The 21,632-nt window shown below is 39.9% G+C and overlaps 1 protein-coding gene, 1 non-coding gene and 1 pseudogene across 2 annotated transcripts in view; 2 read left to right on the forward strand and 1 right to left on the reverse strand.

Moving 5' to 3' along the window:
* Positions 1 to 21,632, forward strand: part of PRR3 (proline rich 3) — a 641,937-nt gene that overhangs the window by 363,228 nt on the left and 257,077 nt on the right. The window lies entirely within an intron of this gene.
* On the reverse strand, positions 14,799 to 14,903 carry LOC125996770 (U6 spliceosomal RNA). Its single transcript, XR_007491451.1, has one exon. It is a non-coding gene; the product is annotated as a U6 spliceosomal RNA (small nuclear RNA).
* LOC125995775 (patr class I histocompatibility antigen, A-2 alpha chain-like) lies at positions 17,297 to 21,433 on the forward strand (annotated as a pseudogene).

Below are 21,632 nucleotides of genomic sequence, written 5' to 3' on the forward strand. Positions count from 1 at the left end.
CTGGTTTCCACTTCATTGATTTCTGCTCTCAGCTTTGATATTTCCTTCTGCCTCCCTATTTTTGGATCCTTTTGTTGAGCACTTTCTAATTCTATGAGCTGCATCATTAAGCTATTCAGGTATGCCCCTTCTTCTTTCCTGATGTGTGCTTGCAAAGCTATAAATTTTCCTCTCAGTACTGCTTTTGCTGTGTCCCATAGGTTCTGATAATTTGTGTCTCCATTGTCATTTGTTTTCAGGAAGGTTTTGATTTCCTCTTTGATTTCATCTTGGACCCACTGATTATTCAGTATGAGGCTATTTAACTTCCAGGTGTTAAAATTTTTCTTCTGTGTCCCTTTGTAGTTTATATATAATTTCAGGGCTTTGTGGTCAGCAAAGGCAGCCTGCAAAATTTCTATCCTCTTGATATTATGGAGGTATGTTTTGTGTGCTAACATGTAGTCTATCCTAGAGAATGTCCCATGTACATTAGAGAAAAATGTGTATCCAGGCTTCTGGGGGTGGAGTGTCCTGTATATATCTACTAGGCCTCTTTCTTCCATTTCTCTCCTCAGGTCTAGTATATTCTTGTTGGGTTTCAGTCTGGTTGACCTGTCTAGTGTTGACAATGCCGTGTTGAGGTCTCCCACAATTATTGTGTTGTTATTGATATTATTTTTCAGATTTGTCAACAGTTGTATTAAATATTTTGCTGGCCCCTCATTCGGTGCATATATGTTTAGGAGGGTGATTTCTTCCTGCTGTACATATCCCTTGATTAATACAAAATGTCCATCTTTGTCCCTTACAACTTTCCTAAGTATAAAGTTTGCATCATCTGATATTAATATGGCCACTCCTGCTTTTTTTTGGGTGTTGTTTGCTTGGATGATTTTCCTCCAGCCTTTTATTTTGAGTCTATGTTTGTTCTGCCTATTCAGGTGCGTTTCTTGTAGGCAGCAGAAGGTTGGATTGAGTTTTTTGATCCATTTAGCCACTCTGTGTCTCTTAACTGGTGCATTTAGTCCATTGACATTGAGAGAAAGAATTGTCCTGGGAGTTAGTGCCATCTTTATATTAAAGTTTGGTGTGTCTGTTGGTAAGCCTTGTCTTAAAGTATGCCGTTCAGTTTTTCTTTTAAGAATGGTTTTGAGTCTGTGAAGTTTTTGAGCTGTTGTTTGTCTGTGAAACTATGTATTGTTCCTTCAAACCTGAAAGTGAGTTTTGCTGGGTGCAGTATTCTAGGCGAAGCATTTATTTCATTGAGTTTTGTCACTATGTCCCACCACTGCCTTCTGGCCTTGAGTGTTTCTGGTGACAGGTCTGCAGTAAATCTCAAGGATGTTCCCTTGAATGTAATTTCTCTTTTCGATCTTGCTGCTTTCAGAATTCTGTCTCTATCTATGGGATTCGTCATTGTGACTAGGATGTGTCTTGGGGTGTTTTTTCTGGGGTCTCTTTTAGTTGGCACTCTTCGGGCATGCAGGATTTGATCACATGTATTCATTATCTCTGGTAGTTTCTCTTTAATGATGTTCTTGACTGTTGATTCTTCCTGGAGATTTTCTTCCTGAGTCTCTGGGACTCCAATGATTCTTAAGTTGTTTCTGTTGAGCTTATCATAGACTTCTATTTTCATCTGTTCCCATTCTTTGAGTAATTTTTCCATTGTTTGATCATTTGCTTTGAGGCCTTTTTCCAATTTCTTCTGCTGTATGTAATTGTTATGTATCTCATCTTCCAGTGTACTGATTCTATCCTCAGCTGCTGTTAACCTGTGGGAAATCTCAAACATGTTTTTCTTCAATTCATCTACTGAGTTTCTCAGACCTGTTATTTGATCTGAAATTTCTGTTTGGAGTTTTCTCATTTCTATCTTCATATTCTCCTGATTCTTTTTAGTTTTCTCTTCTATACTTTGTTTGAGTTCTTTGAACATGTTCCATATTGCAACTCTAAACTCCTTATCTGAGAGACTGACTAGGTGGTTGGTCATGTTCAAGTCATCAGAGTTGCCATCTTCATTCTCTATGTCTGGCACTGGCCCGTGTTGTTTCCCCATTGTCACACTAGTACTGCGTGTTTTTCTACGTGTTGTGATTGTATTCATCGGCTAAATGCTGTGCACCGTCGCGAAGGGGAGAGGAGCAACCGTGCTCCTCTGGCTTCTCCCTTTCTGGGCGTGTCGACTCACCTCCACGGAAGGCTCACAGGAAGGCAGGCTGGCAGATGGGCCGCACCCAGGATGAAATCAGGCCAAAAATGCAGGACAGCAGAGTAGAGAGGCAGAAGGGTGCTGGCATCTGAGATCCAGTGAAGTTCAGTGGCTCCTCCCTTTCTGGGCGTGTCGACTCACCTCCACGGAAGGCTCACGGGAAGGCAGACTCCCCGGAAAGCTCACAGGAAGGCAGGCTGGCTGATGAGCCGCACCCAGGGTGAAATCAGGCCGAAAATGCAGGACAGCAGAGTAGAGAGGCAGAAGGGTGCTGACATCTGAGATCCAGCGAAGTTCAGTGGCTCCTCCCTTTCTGGGCGTGTCGACTCACCTCCACGGAAGGCTCACGGGAAGGCAGACTCCCCGGAAAGTTCACAGGAAGGCAGGCTGGCTGATGAGCCGCACCCAGGGTGAAATCAGGCCGAAAATGCAGGACAGCAGAGTAGAGAGGCAGAAGGGTGCTGGCATCTGAGATCCAGCGAAGTTCAGTGGCTCCTCCCTTTCTGGGCGTGTCGACTCACCTCCACAGAAGGCTCACGGGAAGGCAGACTCCCCGGAAAGCTCACAGGAAGGCAGGCTGGCTGATGAGCCGCACCAAGGGTGAAATCAGGCCGAAAATGCAGGACAGCAGAGTAGAGAGGCAGAAGGGTGCTGGCATCTGAGATCCAGCGAAGTTCAGTCCTGGGTCAGCCTCTTGCAAGGCAAATGCCCTACCACTGCACTATTGTGCCGGCCCTAATTTTCTTTCTTTTTCTATTTTTTAATTTAGCAATTACTGGGTTTAGACTTACTTTATCTTATTTAGTTCAAATTATTTTGTTCTTCCTGTCATTAATATTATTTTCCTTTTATTTAAACACTGTGATAATAAAGTCGTTTGTAATTGAGTTAAACTGTACACCTCCCTTCACTAATGAACATTTCCTGCCACCAATGTCTCTGGAATTCATCCCACTCTCCCACCTCCCTGCTTGTGGGGCAGGCAATTTATTTTCTCTCTTCTTTTTTTCTGCTTTTAGACACTGTGGTTTTCATGTTCTTAATGAAGGGATACTGTGTATATCATGTATCTCCAGTCAACACTCAGGTAACTTCCAGATTGTTCAGTTCCAACTATCATTATCATAATGGTATCATCTCTACCCTAATTGCACTGCTCCACTCTTTGTGGTAAGCTTCCTACAAGGAACTGATGAAAGTATTCTATGTCTATCACACTCCTTCTGATCATTTTACTCAACATGATACTCTTTATGTACAAAAAAAAAAGAGAAATACAGGTTAATATCCTTGATAAACACAGATGTAAAGATCCTCAGCAAAATACTAGCAAATAAGATCCAACAACTAATAAGAAGGTCATACACAATGACCAAGCAGGTTCAATCCATTGATGCAAGAAAAGTTTAAAATACATAAGTCAAAGCTGAGACTGGAGCGGTGTTGCAAGGAGTAGAGTGTTTGCCTTGCACACGCTAACCTATGATGGACCGCAATTTAATCCCATGGTGTCCCATATGGTCCTCCAAATTAGGAATAATTTCTGAGTGCATAGCCAGGAGTAACTCCTGAGCACCACTGGATGTGGCCAAAACAAAATTAAAAAAAAACACATAAGTCAATGTAATACACCATATCAACAAAACGAAAAGTAAAAATCATATTATCATACTAATAAATGCATATAAATTATTTTACAAGATCCAACACCAATTTATGATAAAAATTCTCAACAACATGGAAATGGAAGTAAACTTTTTCAATATAGTCAAGGTAATTTACCACAATTCATGGTGAATATTATACTCAATGTCAAAAAACTAAAAGGCTTTTTTCTATGATATGGCTCAAGAAAAGTTTGCACCCTCTAGCCACTAGAAACTCAACATTCTAATAAAAGTACTTGCTATAGTAAATAGGCAAGAAAAAAAATCAAGATCTTTCAGATAGAAAAGGAAAACTCAGCTCTCACTGTTTGCAGACGCCATGATACTATATTTAGAAAATCCTAAAGACTACCAGTCTATAAAATTAATGCAAAACTCCATGCCTTTTCTATATATGAATAATCAAAAAGAAGAAAGAAACCTTAAGAACACAATCCCGGGGCTGGCGAGGTGGCACTAGAGATAAGGTGTCTGCCTTGCAAGCACTAGCCAAAAAAGAACTGCAGCCTATATGGTCCTTCAAGCCAGGAGAGATTTCTGAGCACTTAGCCAGGAGTAACCCCTGAGCATCAAATGAGTGTGGCCCAAAAAACAAAAAACAAAAAAAAAAACACAGTCCTATTCACAACTATGCCTCAACTTATGGCATCAAATTAACTAAAGAGATTAAACCTATACAAAAAACTACAAAACACTATTTCAATAAATAAAAGCATGTACAAAGAAATAAAGACATATATTTGACTCATGGATTGGAAGGATTAACATCATTAAAATGGTAACATTTTCCAAAGCATTGTATGGATTTAATGCAATCCCTCTAAGAATACCCACGGCATTTTTTCAAAGAAGTGGATCAAATACTCCTGAAATTCATTTGAAACAGTAAACACCCATAATAACTAAAGAAATCTTTAGAAAAAAAGAAGATATGAGGGGATCACTTTCCCCAACTTTAAATTGTACTAGATAGCAATATTTATTAATACCATGTTGTCATGGTATTGATATAAAGACAGGTCTTCAGATCCTCAGATCTGGAATAGACTTGAGTAGTCAGAGAAAGCCTCCCAATCAATTACTATTTAATAAAGAAATATAAAGTGGAAGCAAGGAAAGCCTCTTCAAAAAGTGATGTTGAGAAAACTGGTTAACTGCATGCAAAAATGTGAACTCAGAACTCTCTTTAATCCCATGTATGCAGGTCAAATCAAAATGGATTAAAGACCTTGATATTAGACCTGATTGACAACATTATTCACATTCAACTTAGCAAATTGAAATTTACTATTTCCCCAATACTTTACTTTATGAGCACAACTTCCAGGAAAGGATCACAGATCAGTGTGGGGAGGAGGAGCAGAATCAGCTTCTCCACCTACTCAAGTTATGTAATAGGAACATCGATATATTCAAATTTCACCTTCAATGATCAACAGAGTAGGAAATGTGAAATTCTGCTGTATGCAGGCCAATGAAGAACAGCTCTTTCACACTAAAAAAAAAATGGATGGAATTATGTTAGTCATGAGAGTAATATGTTCACAATGCTGAAAAAGTTCCAAAGAATTCATATACATTTAGACATGGATTCTGGCCAAGTTTCTATTATGCCCCAACCAACCCACCTCCACAACCATACAATTACACTAGACTCCTCTGCTGCCCCACCAACCACCCTCTCTGGCCTGGCACACGATTATGCTTGTTTCAGGGTACATAATAGTACTTTGCTCCTACCAGATTTCACCCCTGCTATGGACTCAAGAGTTCTTACTATATCTTTGACAGTTAACCCCAATCTGTTTGGAGCTTGGTACCTAGCTGCTCCACTCACCAGTTCTACCAAGAAACATCAAGAGGCACAGAAGTGGCTGCCAAAAATTAGTAGTCATAAGCACTAGCTTGATATTGTAAATGGGAGCACCAGGTTATTATTAAGACCACTTGAAATAAAATTTTAACACTAATCATCCAATAATTATCAGAGATAATGAAAAAAGTGAAGTAATTTATCTACTTTACATCTGAGGACAAAAATTCACCAAGTGCATCAGAATTTTTGATGCTGCCCAAGGATGACTTCAAGCAATTACAAATTGGGAAAATCTCTAAAACAATTACAAATTGGGAAAATCATTAAAAGAGATCCTTGATATATTAAAAGAAAGAGTATGAAAAATTTAAACATTACATCAAACAACTGAAAGAGGTGAGAAATACAATAGAAAGCAGAATTGAGCAACAGAATGAAAGGAAAGAAAGGCTAATATCATTGTAAATAAAAGAGAGGTAGTACAGAAGAGGAAATAATGAAAAATATTAAATAATAAAAATATTAAGATATTTAATTAACAATAATAAAAGAAATAACTTCTGGGGTTATAGAAATTCCAGAAGAAAGAAAAAGTTAATAATAGTTGGGGGTGAAGCTAGAGCAATAGCACAGTAGATAGGACATTTGTCTTGCAAATGGTCAACTGGGGTCAATCTATAGCATCGCTTAAGCTAGGAATGACCCTTGAGTGCAGAGACAGGATTAACCCCTGGCCACTGCTGTCTTGAGCTCCTCCCCTCAAAAAAAACAATAGCTAGTGGAAGAGATAATAGCTGAAAACTTTTCCAATTTTTTTGTAGGAGACTTGTGCACTAATACTTCAACACTGTTCACAATAGTCAGAATCTGGAAGAAAAAAAACAAGTGCCCAAGATCAGATGAGTGGATAAAGAAATTCTGGTACACATTTACACAATGGAATAGTTACAAAGGTATTAAGAAAACAAAGTTATGAAATTTGCTTATACATGATGGATATGGAGAGTATTACACTGAGTGAAATGAGTCAGAGGAAGAATAGACATAGATAATCACTCTCACTGTGGGATAAAAATAAAAAGATAATATGGTAATAATACCCAGAGACAATAGAGATAAGGGCCAGGGGGACCAGTTCATGGCAGTTAGTTTGAAACAAAAGAGAAAGGAAGTGTAGACATTATGGTTTGAAATGTTGTTACTGAAGAGGCATCTCATTTTATCTTCTTTTAAAACTCAATTCTTGTTCAGAGTGACCATTGTCATAGAGCTTCTTCTCTATTCTAACTACACCTCCCACCCTGTACTTACTCGCCCAAGTTTGGCCCAGTGTCCCCAGGAGCAGTAGGAGGACTACAGGAGCCAAGGATGAGTTCTTATAAAATCCTATGCTAAGAAATAAGAGAGGACACACGGAAATGGAAACACATACCTTGCTCATAGATTGGCAGGATTAACATCATTAAAATGACAATTCTTCCTAAAGCATTATACAGATTTAATGCGATCCCTCTAAAGATACCCATGACATTCTTCAAAGAAATGTATCAAACACTTTTGAAATTCATTTGGAACAATAAACACCCTCGAATAGCTAAAGCAATCCTTAGGAAAAGGAATATGGAAAGCATTACTTTCCCCAAATTTATTTATTTATTTATTTATTTTATTTAAGCACCATGATTACAAACATGATTATATTGGTTTACAGTTACAAAGAGAACATTCCCCTTCACAAGAGTAACATTCTCCCCTCCCAATGCCACCCCTACCCTCCTTCCCAAACCCTGCCTGTATTCGAGACAGGCATTCTTTTTTTTTTTAATAAATAAGCATCAATTTTATTGAATCATGAATAATTTAAGACTTGGTACAATTATCAGCTTTATTCTCTATGACGTGGTGGGGGAAGGACATGATCTCCAGCAGATCATTGGCAAATCCAAACCTCATGACAAATGAAAATTAAATAGGAAGGGGTAAGGAGAGGAGGACGGAAACATACCATACACAGGTATGTGTAGGTAGACAGGCATTCTACTACAGTTATTTGTTTTTAAGTTCATTAAACTGTTTTTTCCTAAAGAATACGTGTTAAAGAAAAAAAATACAATAGTAAAGGTGTAACAGTGTCAATCGCCGATGTTTACATAGTCCAAAAAAAAAATGGGAAAAACGGAAAGAAATCCTTGGCCTGATTACAAGAAGGCCTCACCCCAGAACTTTATTGGCATAAGACCAACTCTGGGCTCCAGGCATACCAGTCTGTTTAACCCGAGTCACTCTCCATGTTCCCAGTGAAACTTTTTCACACTTTAGCTGTTATTGATATCAGGTTCCTATATTTAAAGATTCTGGATTCTATGCATTTCTTTCATCGAAGTCAGGCTGATGTGGAGCATTTTCTAGTTTCAGCCCACCATTAGATGCAGAGTGATCTGCCCTAAAAGCAGGTTGTTGCTGAGTCATTTGGGTGTTGAGAGCACTCTTTGGAGTAAGTCAATGCCAGAGTAGTGGTAAATTGTCCCTGATAAAGATTTGCATCCTGGTAATGTTATAGAAAATTGTGGTTGTTTTAATACATGGTATTCATTGTTCAGGGGTGTCTGGGCAATGCCCATTCTTCTGAGGCTTAAGCCAAATCATTATGCCAATGTTCTGGTTATAAGACCTAACTGCATTAGCAAATTTGTGTTCTCATCTCTATTAGTTAAGAACTTGTTTGCATATGTATTATTTTCCTATTTTAATGTGCCTATGCAAAAGAGAGATAATGCCACAAGATATTGTTGGTGCATCTGGGGGCCGACAGATCAAGTCCAACAATCCTCGTAACTTGGTTCAAACATAAATTCTATACAGAGGTACTCTTTTAACAGCATTGCTTATGAAACAGATCTCAATGGTTTCCTCCAACTTTAAACTGTATTACATAGCAATAGTTATCAAAACAGCATAGTATCAGAATAAAGACAGACCCTCAGATCAGTGGAATAGATTTGAGTACTCAGAGAATGTTCCCCAGACATACAATTAACTAATTTTTGATAAATGAGCAAGAAATCCTAAATGGAGCAAGGAAAGCCTCTTTAACAAGTGGTGTTGGCACAACTGCATAGCCACTTGCAAAAATTTGAACTTACACCCCCAGCAAACATCATGTACGAAGGTAAAATCCAAACAGATTAAAGACTTTGATAAGTATATAGAATAACACATAGGTAAAACACTCCATGACATTGAGACTAACGACATCTTCAAGGAGAAAATTGCACTCTCCTAGCAAGTGAAAGCAGAGATTAACAAACAGATGGGAATATATTAAGCTGAGAAGCTTCTGCACCTCAAAGGAAATAGTGCCCAGAATACAAGAGCCACCCAATACCCATCAGATAAGGGGCTAATATCCAAAATATACAAGGACTAACAGAACTTTACAAGAAAAAAGAACATCTAATCCCATCAAAAAATGGGGAGACAAAATGGACAGACAATTTGACCAAAAAAAAAAAATAAATGGCCTAAAGACACATGAAAAAAAATGCTCCACATTAATCATCAGGGAGATGCAAACCAAAACAACTATGAGGTACCACCTCACACCACAGAGATTGGCACACATTACAAAGAATGAGAACAAACAGTGTTGGCAGGAATGTGGAGAGAAAGGAACTCTTATTCACTGCTGGTGGAAATGCCAGCTAGCCCAACCTTTATAGAAAGCAATATGGAGATTCCTCCAAAAACTGGAAATTGAGCTTTTATATAATCCTGCTGAACCACTCCTAGGAATATACCTAGAAACACAAAAATACAATACAAAAATTCCTGCCTTACACCTATATCCATTGCAGCACTATTTACCATAACCAGACTCTGGAAACAGCCTAGATGCCCCTCAATAGATGAATTGCTAAAGAAACTGTGGTACATATACACAATGGAAATTATGCAGCTGTCAGAAAAGATGAAGTTATGAAATTTTTTCATACATGGATATACATGGAATCTACTATGCTGAGTGAAATAAGTCAGAGGGAGAGAGATAGATGCAGAATAGTCTCACTCATCTATGGGTTTGAAGAAAAATGAAAGACATTCTTGCAATAATTTTCAGAGACAAAAGAGAGGAAGGCTGGAGGTTCCAGCTCACTTCATGAAGCTCACCACAAAGAGTGATGAGCATAGTTAAAGATAACTACATTGATAACTATCCTAACATTGTGAATGAATGAGGGAAGTAGAAAGCCTGTCTGGAGTACAGGCAGGAGTGGGATGGGGAGGAGGGAGATTTGGGATATTGGTGATGGGAATGTTGCACTGCTGAAGGGGGGCTGTTCTTTACATGACTGAAACCCAACCACAATCATGTTTGTAATTAAGGTATTTAAATAAAGATATTAATTTAAAAAAATAAAGCACACACACACAAAGGATGAGTTCCCCTAGTCCATGTTTGTGTAACTGGAGCTGTGTGGATTTTGGTCAATAAATGGGAGTGAAAATTGAAGATGCAGGTCACAAGTATCTGGCTAATATACGAGACAGGTACCAAGTTTAGGCCCATGGAGGAGAGTTCTAATATTCTTTGACACACCAACTCCTTCCAAAACTGAGTCATCTATGTTCTAATGTTTTCATTTTAGGATCTATTTCTTAGAAGTGAGTTAGATTTTATACTTTAGGTGTCAGAATAATAACACAGGTAGAGAGTTTGGCTTTTATGTGACCAACCAGGGTTAGATTCCTGACATCCTATATGGTCCCTGGAGTCGACTTAGAGTAATTTCTGAGTATAAAACCAGGAGTAATTTCTGAGCACTGCCATGTGTAACACTCCCTGCCCCTAATAAAGAAAAGATTCTTTGAATAGGTTATATGTATCAATATTTAATTTACCTTACTAGAAAAAACAATATTTGAAATGTTTACTTAGAGACCATGCTTTGTAAAGTTGTTAAAAATAGAGTTTTAGTCATAACTTTTCAACTCCAACCCCACCTCTAGTGTTCCTAGCCCTTCACCAATACTCTAGGTTCCTTCCTATTTCCCATTCTGCCTCCTTGACAGGCACATTTAAAAGTTTGATATTGTGGCTTACATTAGTGGTATAGATATATTCAGAGACTTTGCCTCCGTAGATTCCTGACCCTGGCATTTTCATTTATGTAATCTAGGATCAAACGTTTTAACCTTTGATAATTTACTTTCCTTGTCATGTTATTCTGCATACTACAGACTAGTGAGAACACTTGAAATTTGTCTTTGTCTTTTGTTTGTTTTGTTTTTTGTTTTTGTTTGTTGGGCCATACACAGCGGTGCTCAGGGGTTACTCCTGGCTATCTGCTCAGAAATAGCTCCTTGCAGGCACGGGGGTGGGGGGGGGGGGGCAGATGGGATGCTAGGATTCAAACCAACTACCTTAGGTCCTGGATCGGCTGCTTGCAAGACAAACACTGCTGTGCTATCTCTTCGGCCCCTATTTCCTTGTCTTAATTTACGTCACTTAACATTCTATCCTCCACTCCCAACAAATTTCATGACTTCATCATTCCTTGCGACTCCATAGTGCATATATATCACAATTTCATTATCCATCCATCTTTTTTAGTACATCTTAGTTGTTTATATGTTCTGGCTACATGCTGAGCATTGCAATAAACATAGGTGTGCTTTTAATCTTTTAAACTGCTTCTTGGAGGTAAATAAGTAGTAGAATCCCTGGGTCATATAGATCCCTATTCTTACTTTCTGGACTATATTCCATAATGTTATCCATAGGACTTGAAACAGACAACATTTCCACTAATAGTGCATGAGAGTTTCTTTTTCATGCCATCTGCCCAGCATGATTTGTCTCTAGTCTTTTAGTATATGCCGTTTTCACTTGTAGGAGGTGACAGTTCACTGTTGTATTTATTTGGATTTCCCTAATAATAAGAAATCATGAAAACTACTGACCATCTTCATTCTTTGGAGAAATATCTGTTAATTTTCTCCTTTTTGTTTTGAGTAACACCCTATGGTGCTCAATATAATCCTTCTTTTGTGCTTAGTGATCACTATGGGACTATGGGACAATATAGATGCTTGAGATCGAACCTTGTCTGTACATGCAAGGCCTTTCTACTGTACTATCTCTCTGGTCCCATTCTATTTCAATTTTATCAAATTTTTATTTTATTGTTTTATTGTTTTGATACTTATACATCTTGGGTAAAAAAATGGGGGCCCAAATTAAAAGACATTCAGCGGTATAGGAGAAAGTATTTATATTAAACATGTCAAATATATATATTTTTATACCCAGGATATACAGACTAAATGTTCTATGATAAGAGGTAGGTGACCAACAGACCAGAAAGGACATCATCAATAGACAATGTTGATAGGCAAACAAGATAGACTGAGCATAAGCTGAAAGAACAGAGAGAGAAATAAGAAATCTGTCAGACTTTAGCTTCTGGAAATAGGAGCTGATGGGAATAAAGATTATAGTTTGTACAGATACCCAAGAGTAAGAGCTGACAAAGGGGAACTTTTTACTGACACACAGATACATTAATCTGACACAACAGATACATACACAACAGATACAGACATACATACATAACACATACATACATAGATACATACACAACAGACACAGATACAGACACAACAGATACATACACAACAGATAAACAATTCAAAGGCAAGAGTTAACTCTGCCTCTGATTTCAAAATTTCTCTTCATAATCTCCAAGAGAAGAGGTCTCAACTATTTGTTGGTAGAGGTACACATTGTCTTATTTGGCCCAGAAAAAGGCATTTAGCTCATTATACTGCTATTTTAATACATTGGCATGACTTTAGGTGATATTACTTCATTTGTGGGACTTAGATCATGAAGGAGCAACTAAGTTCTACCACCTTTTTCAAAGAAAACTTTACATTTGGGTTGTAAAGAGTAGCTCAGACCACAAAAAGTCATATCTAGAATATTTCATTTTAAATGCTGCACCATTTTGCAGGGTGTTTACCAGAACTGTCACTTAACAATAAATGCTGAGCCTGCTTGCTGACTTCATCTTCCTGAATAGTTTCCCAATGATACATATGAGCTAGATGGCATCCAGAATTCAATGAAACTTTTATTTTGATGCCTCCAGTGAACCAAGATAACTGATCTATGAAGATCTAGACAATAAAAATACAGTGAACAGTAAAAATAAGTCCCTGATGATTCTGGGGCTTGCATTGTCATGAAAAGAATGAAAATTTACTAAAAATTGCAATGGGAAATGTAAAACATATCTGAACAAATGTCTTTGGAAAAAAACCTTTATTTTATTATTAAATAGGATAAATAGGCATATAACATGTCCCTTATAAAAATTAACAATAAGATCTAAAAGCATATTAAATTAAAATATATAGAATATGAGACTGGAGAAATAACTGTGCACACCTTACAAAAAAAATCCCAAATTAGAGACAGTACAGTGTAACACTCTGAGCACCACCTTATGTAGTCCTGTTGAATACCAAGTACTAATGGGCCTTATGGCTGAATTATCAGGCAAACTCTGCTAGATAAAATATTACTGAGAGTGGCACCCACCCTCAAGTATTGCTGGGATGTGCTCCAAAAATATGTGTCATGTATAATAAAAGCAAGATTATATAAAATTATATGCAATCACTGAACAAGAAATGGCACTTGGAAATCAAAAATACTTCCACAGAAAGGAATAATATAGAAATAAATTAGAATATTTAAGTAGTATAAATAGAAAATTGTGATAAATAGGTAGAAAGATCCATACAAACAGAATTATGGATGCCAAAAATTTAATATGCTTATGTCTAAATAAACTGAAAACAGAAAGTGACTTCTAAGTTTCAGTAACATTCCTCAGGGTATACTGATATAAATTTACATTTGTTCAAACCAACTCCTTACCACAATAATTGAAAAGAACCAATCATGAAGTTTCAGAAAATGGTTGAAAGGCAGAGACTTTGTACAACTAAATAGAAGCAACACACACAAGTTGGAGATGAGGAGCCACTGAAGCAATGCCTTCCAAATTCTGGGGAAGATGATTTCTACAGAATTCTAAGTAAGGCAAGATGATACTATGGATAAAAGCAGCCTAACCACACTTCAAGTGTTTGTGGTTTCAGTTGGTTTTGGTTGTTGTGTGTGAGAGTTTTATTGTTCCTTCTTAGAATACTAGTAGGCAAAGTGCATAGTTAAAAATATGAAATCACAAAGAATCCAACAACAGAAGAGAAACCAAGAGACAGAGGGTATCCAGTTGAAAATGTCTAAGCAGGGATTCTGGGATATCACCTTAAATTAAAATTAGCTATAACTCAGAAATGGAGATATGTAGAAAATTAAAAACATCTATCTTCATAACAAATCTTGTAGAAATATAGGACTTTTGAAGCTGTGTGCTTATATCCACTTGGTAAAAGTAAACAAATACGAGTGTAGGTGAGGTATGGGCTTAAAAACTTCTATAAAGAAGTATACAGGTCCTGGAGTTAGTTTAATGTTGGAAACAATAGGCTCTGTCTCTGGCATCCAGTATCAGATAAATGAGAGAGTAGAAGTGGAAGAAGACATTAAATCAAGTATTTGTTGTTTGGTGTATTTTTCTATTTATTTCATTTTGTTGCTAGTGGTTTGCTTGTGCCTTTGGGCTACCTGAATTTCTTCTTTGAGGAAGTAGCTTTTTATCTCTTCTTACCACTTTTCCATGGGATTAGACATTTTTTCTTGTTATATAACTTGGATATTAACCTTTTATCAGATGAGTATTGAGTAAATAATTTCCACCAATCCATGGACAATTATTGTATCCTATTTACCATTACCTTTGAAGGAACAGAAACTTCTTAGTTTAATGTGTTTATCTTTGCTTATTGAAATTCCTTAGCTTCAATGACATGGAGAGTTCTGCATGCATTTTCTTCTATGTACTTTATAGTTTCAGGTCTGATATCAAGGTCTTTTTTATACATTGTAAATTGGCTTTTGTGCACAACATTAAAAAGATTTCTGAGTATATTTTTTTTCTTGTAGCTGACCAATTTTTCCAACACCACTTGCTAAAGAGGCATTTTTTTAAATACAGAACGCTTTACGAATTTGCGTGTCATACTTGCTCAGGGGCCATGCTAATCTTCTCTATCGTTTCAATTTTAGTATATGTGCTGCCGAAGCAAGCACGAAAGAGGCATTCTTTGCTCTGCTTTCATATTTCTTGGCCCATTATTAAAGATTAGATTGTTTAACTGAAGATATATTTTAGGATATACAAGTTTATTGTGTTAATCTTGAGGATCTATATTTATTCCAATAGCATGAAGTTTTAATCACTACAACTTTGTAGTATAGTTTGAAGTTGGGTAAAGTAATGCCTCTCATCTTTTACAAGAATTGCTTTAGCTATTTGTAAAGGTTTATTTTTCCATATGACTTATAGGAGTGTTTGATCTATTTCTATTTATTTTTTTAAAAATGCCATGGGTGGGGCCCAGAGAGATAGCACAGTGGCATTTGCCTTGCAAGCAGCCGATCCAGGACCAAAGGTAGTTGGTTCGAATTCCAGTGTCCCATATGGTTCCCCGTGCCTGCCAGGAGCTATTTCTGAGCAGACAGCCAGGAGTAACGCCTGAGCACCGCCAGGTGTGGCCCAAAAACAAACAAGCAAACAAAAAATGCCATGGGTTTTAACATAAATGGGTTTTTGGCCTTATTAAATGCTTTCTCTGCTTTTACTGATATGATCATATTGTTTTTATTTTTTCTTTTGTTTGATTTTGTGTATTACATTGATTGACTAGCATATGTTAAACCATTCTGCCTGCTTGTCTCTTCTACTCTCAAACCCAGACTTACAGGCCTCCCCTGGGCCTCTCTGGCCCATAAATTACCTATTTTAGAACCCCCCAGCCCCACAGGGCAGACTTCAGGCTGAGAATAAAAAGAATACATTGTTTTTAAACCCTCCATCTTTCTCTTGGCCACGCCCTCTCTCTCCCTCTTTTTCTCTCCTTTGCCACCCGGACAGCCATCTGTTCCAGGCTGCTACATTTTGGCGTCCTTGGGTGGGCATCTCAACCCACCCGGCAGCGGGGTCTCCTGGCCCTTACAGCCTTGCTGCCTTGAGGCCTTTACAAAAAAAATCACTCTAGTTGATCTATAAAATAAACATTTACTTGGGTTGGAAAGATAGCATAGCAGTAAGGGGTTTGCCTTGCAAGCAGCCGATCCAGGATAGATGGTGGTTCGAATCCCGGCATCCCATATGGTCCCCTGTGCCTGTCAGGAGCAATTTCTGAGTGCAGAGACAGGAGTAACCTCTGAATGCAGCCGGGTGTGACCCAAAAACCAAACAACCAAAAAAAAAATGTATTAATTCATCATCATCAATTACTTTGAAAAGCATTATATGATGTCATGGGAGATACACAAAAAACACTTCCAGAACATCCAAAGTTCTACTTTCCAATAGAGTAACTCATGGGAGATGATTTACCCATTTTAAAATGAAGTAAAATTCTATTCAAAAAATAATGTCACAAAATTAATGATTTAGACAGTTAATTGGCATAACACTTTCTTGAAAATGAATGCTACCTTGTCAATTTAAAATTCAATTGAGGGGCCGAAGAGATAGCTTGAAGGTAAGGTGTTTGCCTTTTATGCAGAAGGATGGTGGTTTGAATCCTGGCATCCCATATGGTCCCCTGTGCCTGCCAGGGGCGATTTCTGAGCATAGAGCCAGGAGTGGCCCCTGAGTGCTGCCGGGTGTGACCCAAAAAACAAAAAACAAAAAACAAAAACAAACAAACAAAAAAAAAAGATTCACTCTTCTTATCATAATAAAAATTATTTTATAAGATAGTAATTTTAATTTAAAGTACTTTCTGTTGTTTTTAATATTGTGGTAACTAACATTATGTAATTAATATTATGATGAATTTTGAAAGTCTTCAACTTCTATTCCTAACATAGTAAATATTGATAAATATAAACAACATAAATCGAATTTGGGGTCCTCCCTATCTCTATCTAGATAGGGCCAGAATGATAGCACAGCGGTAGGACATTTGCCTTGCACCTGGCCGACAGGAACGGACCTGGTTCGGTTCCTGGCATCCCATATGGTCCCCCTAACCTGCCAGGAGTGACTTCTGAGCCAGAGCCAGAAGTAACCTCTGAGCGTCACAGGGTGTGGCCCCCAACCAAATAATAATAATAATAATAATAATAATAATAATAATAATTTTAAGAAAAGTATAGAGATACTGAAATGACATTAGAAGATAGCTGATTCCGTCCTTTGACAAGTCAGAGGACAAAGAGCATAGATAAGTGCAGGAGCAAAGTCCTAGGGCGTGTTTTTGGTAGTTGTGTGATTGAAGCGAAGAACCCCAGAGAGCTTGCCTTATTTGTGTTTCGCTTCTCTTCTAGCCTTCCACGTCAGAAGCGCCTGCAGCCCTTATGCTCACCCCCATTGGATTTCGAAGTTTAGAGCTCTTTAGCCTCCGACAGATTCCTGGTAGTGAAGTGTGGAACTTGCTAGGAGCCAAGAGTCTCCTCTGGATTCTGAGGATATGATATGGGTCGTGGTCCCCCTGACCCTCCAACTGCTGCTCTCGGGCACCCTGGTTGTGACCCAGACAGGAGCGGGTGAGTTAAGGGTTCGGAAGAAACAGTCTTTGCGGGAAGAGAGGGGACAGCCCTGCGGGTTGCAGGAAAGGGGAGAGACGCTTCTCTGCAGTCTCCGGGCCAGATTGCCGCCCCCCACAACGTCCGGGTCCCTCTCTGTCTCAACTTGCGCCCCAAAGCTTAGTTCTTCTCACTCTCTCCTCTCTCTTTCTCTCTCTCTCCTCTCTTTCTCTCCTCTCTCCTCTCCTCTCTCTCCTCTCTCTCCCCTCTCCTCTCCCCTCTATCTCTCCCCTCTCTCTCCCCTCTCTCTCCCCTCTCTCCCCTCTCTCTCCTCTCTCTCTCCTCTCTCTCCTCTCTCTCTCCCCTCTCTCTCCTCTCTCTCCCCTCTCTCTCCTCTCTCTCCCCTCTCTCTCCTCTCTCTCTCCTCTCTCTCCTCTCTCGTCTCTCCTCTCTCTCCTCTCTCTCTTTCTCTCTCCTCTCTCTCTCCTCTCTCTCTCCTCTCTCTCTCTCTCTCTCTCTCTCTCTCTCTCTCTCTCTCTCTCTCTCTCTCTCTCTGTCTCTGTCTCTCTCTCTCTCTCTCTCTCTCTCTCTCTCTCTCTCTCTCTCTCTCCCCCTCCCTCCCTCCCTCCCTCCCTCCCTCCCTCCCTCCCCGCACCGTCGTCACTGTCGAACTCTGGACCACGCAAGGTGATGTGAGGGGTCTGGTTTCAGTGTCGCCCCCAGGTTCCCACTCCCTGAGATATTTTGTCACTGTGATGGCCCAGCCTGGCCTCTGGAAACCCCGCTTTATGGTAGTGGGCTACGTGGACGACACTCAGATCGGGCGCTTCGACAGCCACTCTGCACTACAAAGAGCTGAACCGCAGGCGCCCTGGGTGGAGCAGGTGGGACCCAAATACATCCAGCAGGAGACTACGAGAGCAATGCATCACGTACCATTTTTCCGAGTGCTCCTGAACAACCTGCGCGACTACTACAATCACAGTGAAGCCGGTGAGTGAAGGAGCCGGGTTTAGGGCACAATCACCTTGGGTCGCCCCAGGCTCAGGTTGCAAAGTCCTCTTAGCCAAGGAACCTGCCCTGCACCTCAGCCCAAGAAGAGTGATAGGAACTTCTCCCTAATTTCATTTTCATGAATCTCTGCGGGACGGGTCAGGGTTCCACACCTTCCAGAATATGCACGGCTGCGACGTGGGGCCGGACGGGAGCCTCCTGCACGGGTACGAGCAATTCTCCTACGACGGCATCGACCACATCGCCCTGAACGAGGACCTGCGCTCCTGGACCGCGGCCGACGCAGCGGCTCAAATCACCCAGCGCAAGTGGGAGAGGAACGGTGTGACTGAGCGCCACAGAAACTTCTTGGAGGGGGAATGTGTGGAGTGGCTTCGCAGACACCTGGAGAACGGGAAGAAGACGCTGCTGCGCACAGGTACCAGGACCATAGTGCTTCCATGCTTTCTGATGATGCTCTCTAGGCCGGGTGGACTCCCCACAGGAAGAAAATCATAGGGCTCAGTACCAGAACAGCATCTCTTCTTCTGGTCTAGATTTGGGTAGGGGAATCCACCTGTGTTCCATGTTCTGTATCAGAAAGAAATTTGCCTGCAGGCAAATTTGCAGACCTGTGTCTCAAAAGAGTGAAGGAAGGACCTCAGTCTTCCTATGGAGGAAGAAGAGACCCTCCTTTATATAACAGATTTCATTTCACTTGGACTCCAAACAAACTTTGAGTGAAACCCAATTTTCTCTGTGAGGTCTTATTCTTAGGCTGAGAATAACTGAAGATATGACTCCTGCTTTTTTTCAGACATTCACCCTCCACTAGGTTGGCAATAGACTGTTCTTTTTAGAGACCTGAACCTTCTACCAAAAAAATAGAAATTTTTGTAGAAGAAAAGATCCTTGCCAGAAAATGTGTTTTAGCCCCGCTTCTTGAGTAAGCCAGGATCTAAATTTTAGCTTTCTCTTTAAAAAAAAAAAAATTATCCTGAGTGGAGGAAGAGGATGTATCACTGGAAAAGTGTTTAATCATCATATTACAGAGATAAAGCAATTATCTTGTCCATCCTCAAGATGTGTGCTAAGTCTCAGCAGACCATGGAGTAGTTTATAGTGAAATTTCTTAATTTTGTTCCTCAGAAGCTCCCAAAAGACACATAACCCACCACCCCTTCTCTGACCATGAGGTCACCCTGAGGTGTTGGGCTCTGGACTTTTACCCTGCGGAGATTTCCCTGACCTGGCAGAGAGATGGGGAAGACCTCACTCAGGACACAGAACTTGTGGAGACCAGGCCTTCAGGGGATGGAACCTTCCAGAAGTGGGCGGCTGTAGTGGTACCTTCTGGAGAGGAACAGAGATACACATGCTATGTGCAACACTAGAGTCTGCCAGAGCCTGACATCCTGAGATGGGGTAAGGGGGCGGGGCACACTGCCTCTCTTAGGGAAATCAGGTGAGTCCCATCTCTAAAATGTTAGAGAACTTGACAAGGGGCCAGCCTGGAGTCAGACATTCTTCATCCTTCCTTCCCAGATCCCCCTCTTCAATCTTCCACCCCCATTGTGGGTAGCACTGTTGGCCTGGTTCTCCTTGGATCTGTGGTCACTATGTTTGCTGGAACTATGATCTACAAGAAAAAGCACTCAGGTAGAGTGAATGTAAAACTGTTTTTAGTTTCTTGTCATATTGCATTGCTGGATGGAAGCTATTTGACCATGTTAGCTGGACATACCATACATATATGTGTGGTGTGTTGCATATATGTGTGTGTTGCTAGTTATAGTAAAATTGATCACACACTTTTGGAAAACTCATATTTATGATAATGAAAGACAACTTTTCACCTAGTAATTCTGGTGAAGAACACTTAAATTCTAGCATAGGTCTTAGGGAGAATTTTCCTCTTGAGGATAGATCTTTAGAAGGTGGCTGGTCCAGTTCAAGAACCTTTGTGCTTCCTGAACCTTAAGTCAGAATTCTAAAAAATTTACTGGAATTCAGCAGTAGAAAGTTGCTCTGTGATCGCATGTCCCATTGTCCTCCCTGACCTTCACATGTGATGTTTTCTTCCTCCAGGCATTAAAGAAATAAGATGTGCTGAAACTTCAAGTAAGCCAACAAAATAAGCTAATTATAAAACAGCCAATTAAATAAGCCAAAAGTCAATTTTGCTTCTTTCTGCTGGAGGCAGCCCAGAAGACACCAAGGACATAATCTCTCCAGGACCCACATCCGAGGAGCATTCCTCTGTGGCCAACACATCTTTTGATTATTTGTTTGTTGTTGTGTATATAAATATTTTAGGGGATGATTATGTTACTGACCATACCCTGATCGGTGATTGTGCCCTACCCTAGGGTGTGACCTGGCATTCTGCCCCCACCCTAGGGTAGTACCTGATTCTGCTTCCACCATTGGGTGGTATCTGATCCCACCATTGGGTGGTACCTGATTCTGGGGGATAAAAACAAGGGTCTGTGGAAGGCGAGAGGCCTTTGGGGCAGAAACTGATGCTGAGGTGAAGCCTCATCCCCCACCCTTTCTCCCTAGGTAACTTGACCTAGGAGGGGTCTTGGAAAAGGTAGATAAAACCTGTGACCCAGGGGATTAGGCTCTCGGGCTCTGTCTTTTGGTCTTTGGCCAGCATGGAGTTCAAAGGGAAGATGGCAGAGAAAAATTCATCCACTTCTATCCAGCACCATCGCTAATTATTTAATGCAACACTGAGGCTTTGGACTTCAGTCTTGTCCACCGAATAAAGCTAATATTTCCACACGCCTGACTGTCTGCAAGCTGTTTACCTGCCGTTTCGCCTGACAACCGTAGGCTAGACAGGGTGGCAGACTCGTGATCCGAGCTGAAGGGGAAAGACCTCATCCTCCATCCCTCCATCAGTCAACCTCTTCAGGGCTTGCAACATAATGGTGCCCGAACAGGCTGAACCTGGACCCTCAAAAACTGTAAGTGAAATACTTCATTGGAAATTTCCTCTGCTGACCATTAAATGGTTTCTGTGGTTAGTCATGTGGGTTTTGCCACCTTTTTTCTTACGCATTGGTTCTCTAGTATACAAGTAGATTATTCCATTTTGTTTAAAACTAATTGGCTTTGATCTAAGGACAATCACTGCAGTTGGATAGTTGTGGTCTATATTTCAAATGAAAATTGCATTGTCTCCAGCCATCATAGTTTGTGGAATTTCTGTGTTGGCTCATGTTATTACTGTGAGCATAGTTATTGGCTGGTATTTAGGAAATAGAAAGTGTAGAAATGGTG

The sequence above is a fragment of the Suncus etruscus genome, chromosome 18, assembly GCF_024139225.1.
Source record: "Suncus etruscus isolate mSunEtr1 chromosome 18, mSunEtr1.pri.cur, whole genome shotgun sequence".
NCBI classification, from domain to species: domain Eukaryota; kingdom Metazoa; phylum Chordata; class Mammalia; order Eulipotyphla; family Soricidae; genus Suncus; species Suncus etruscus.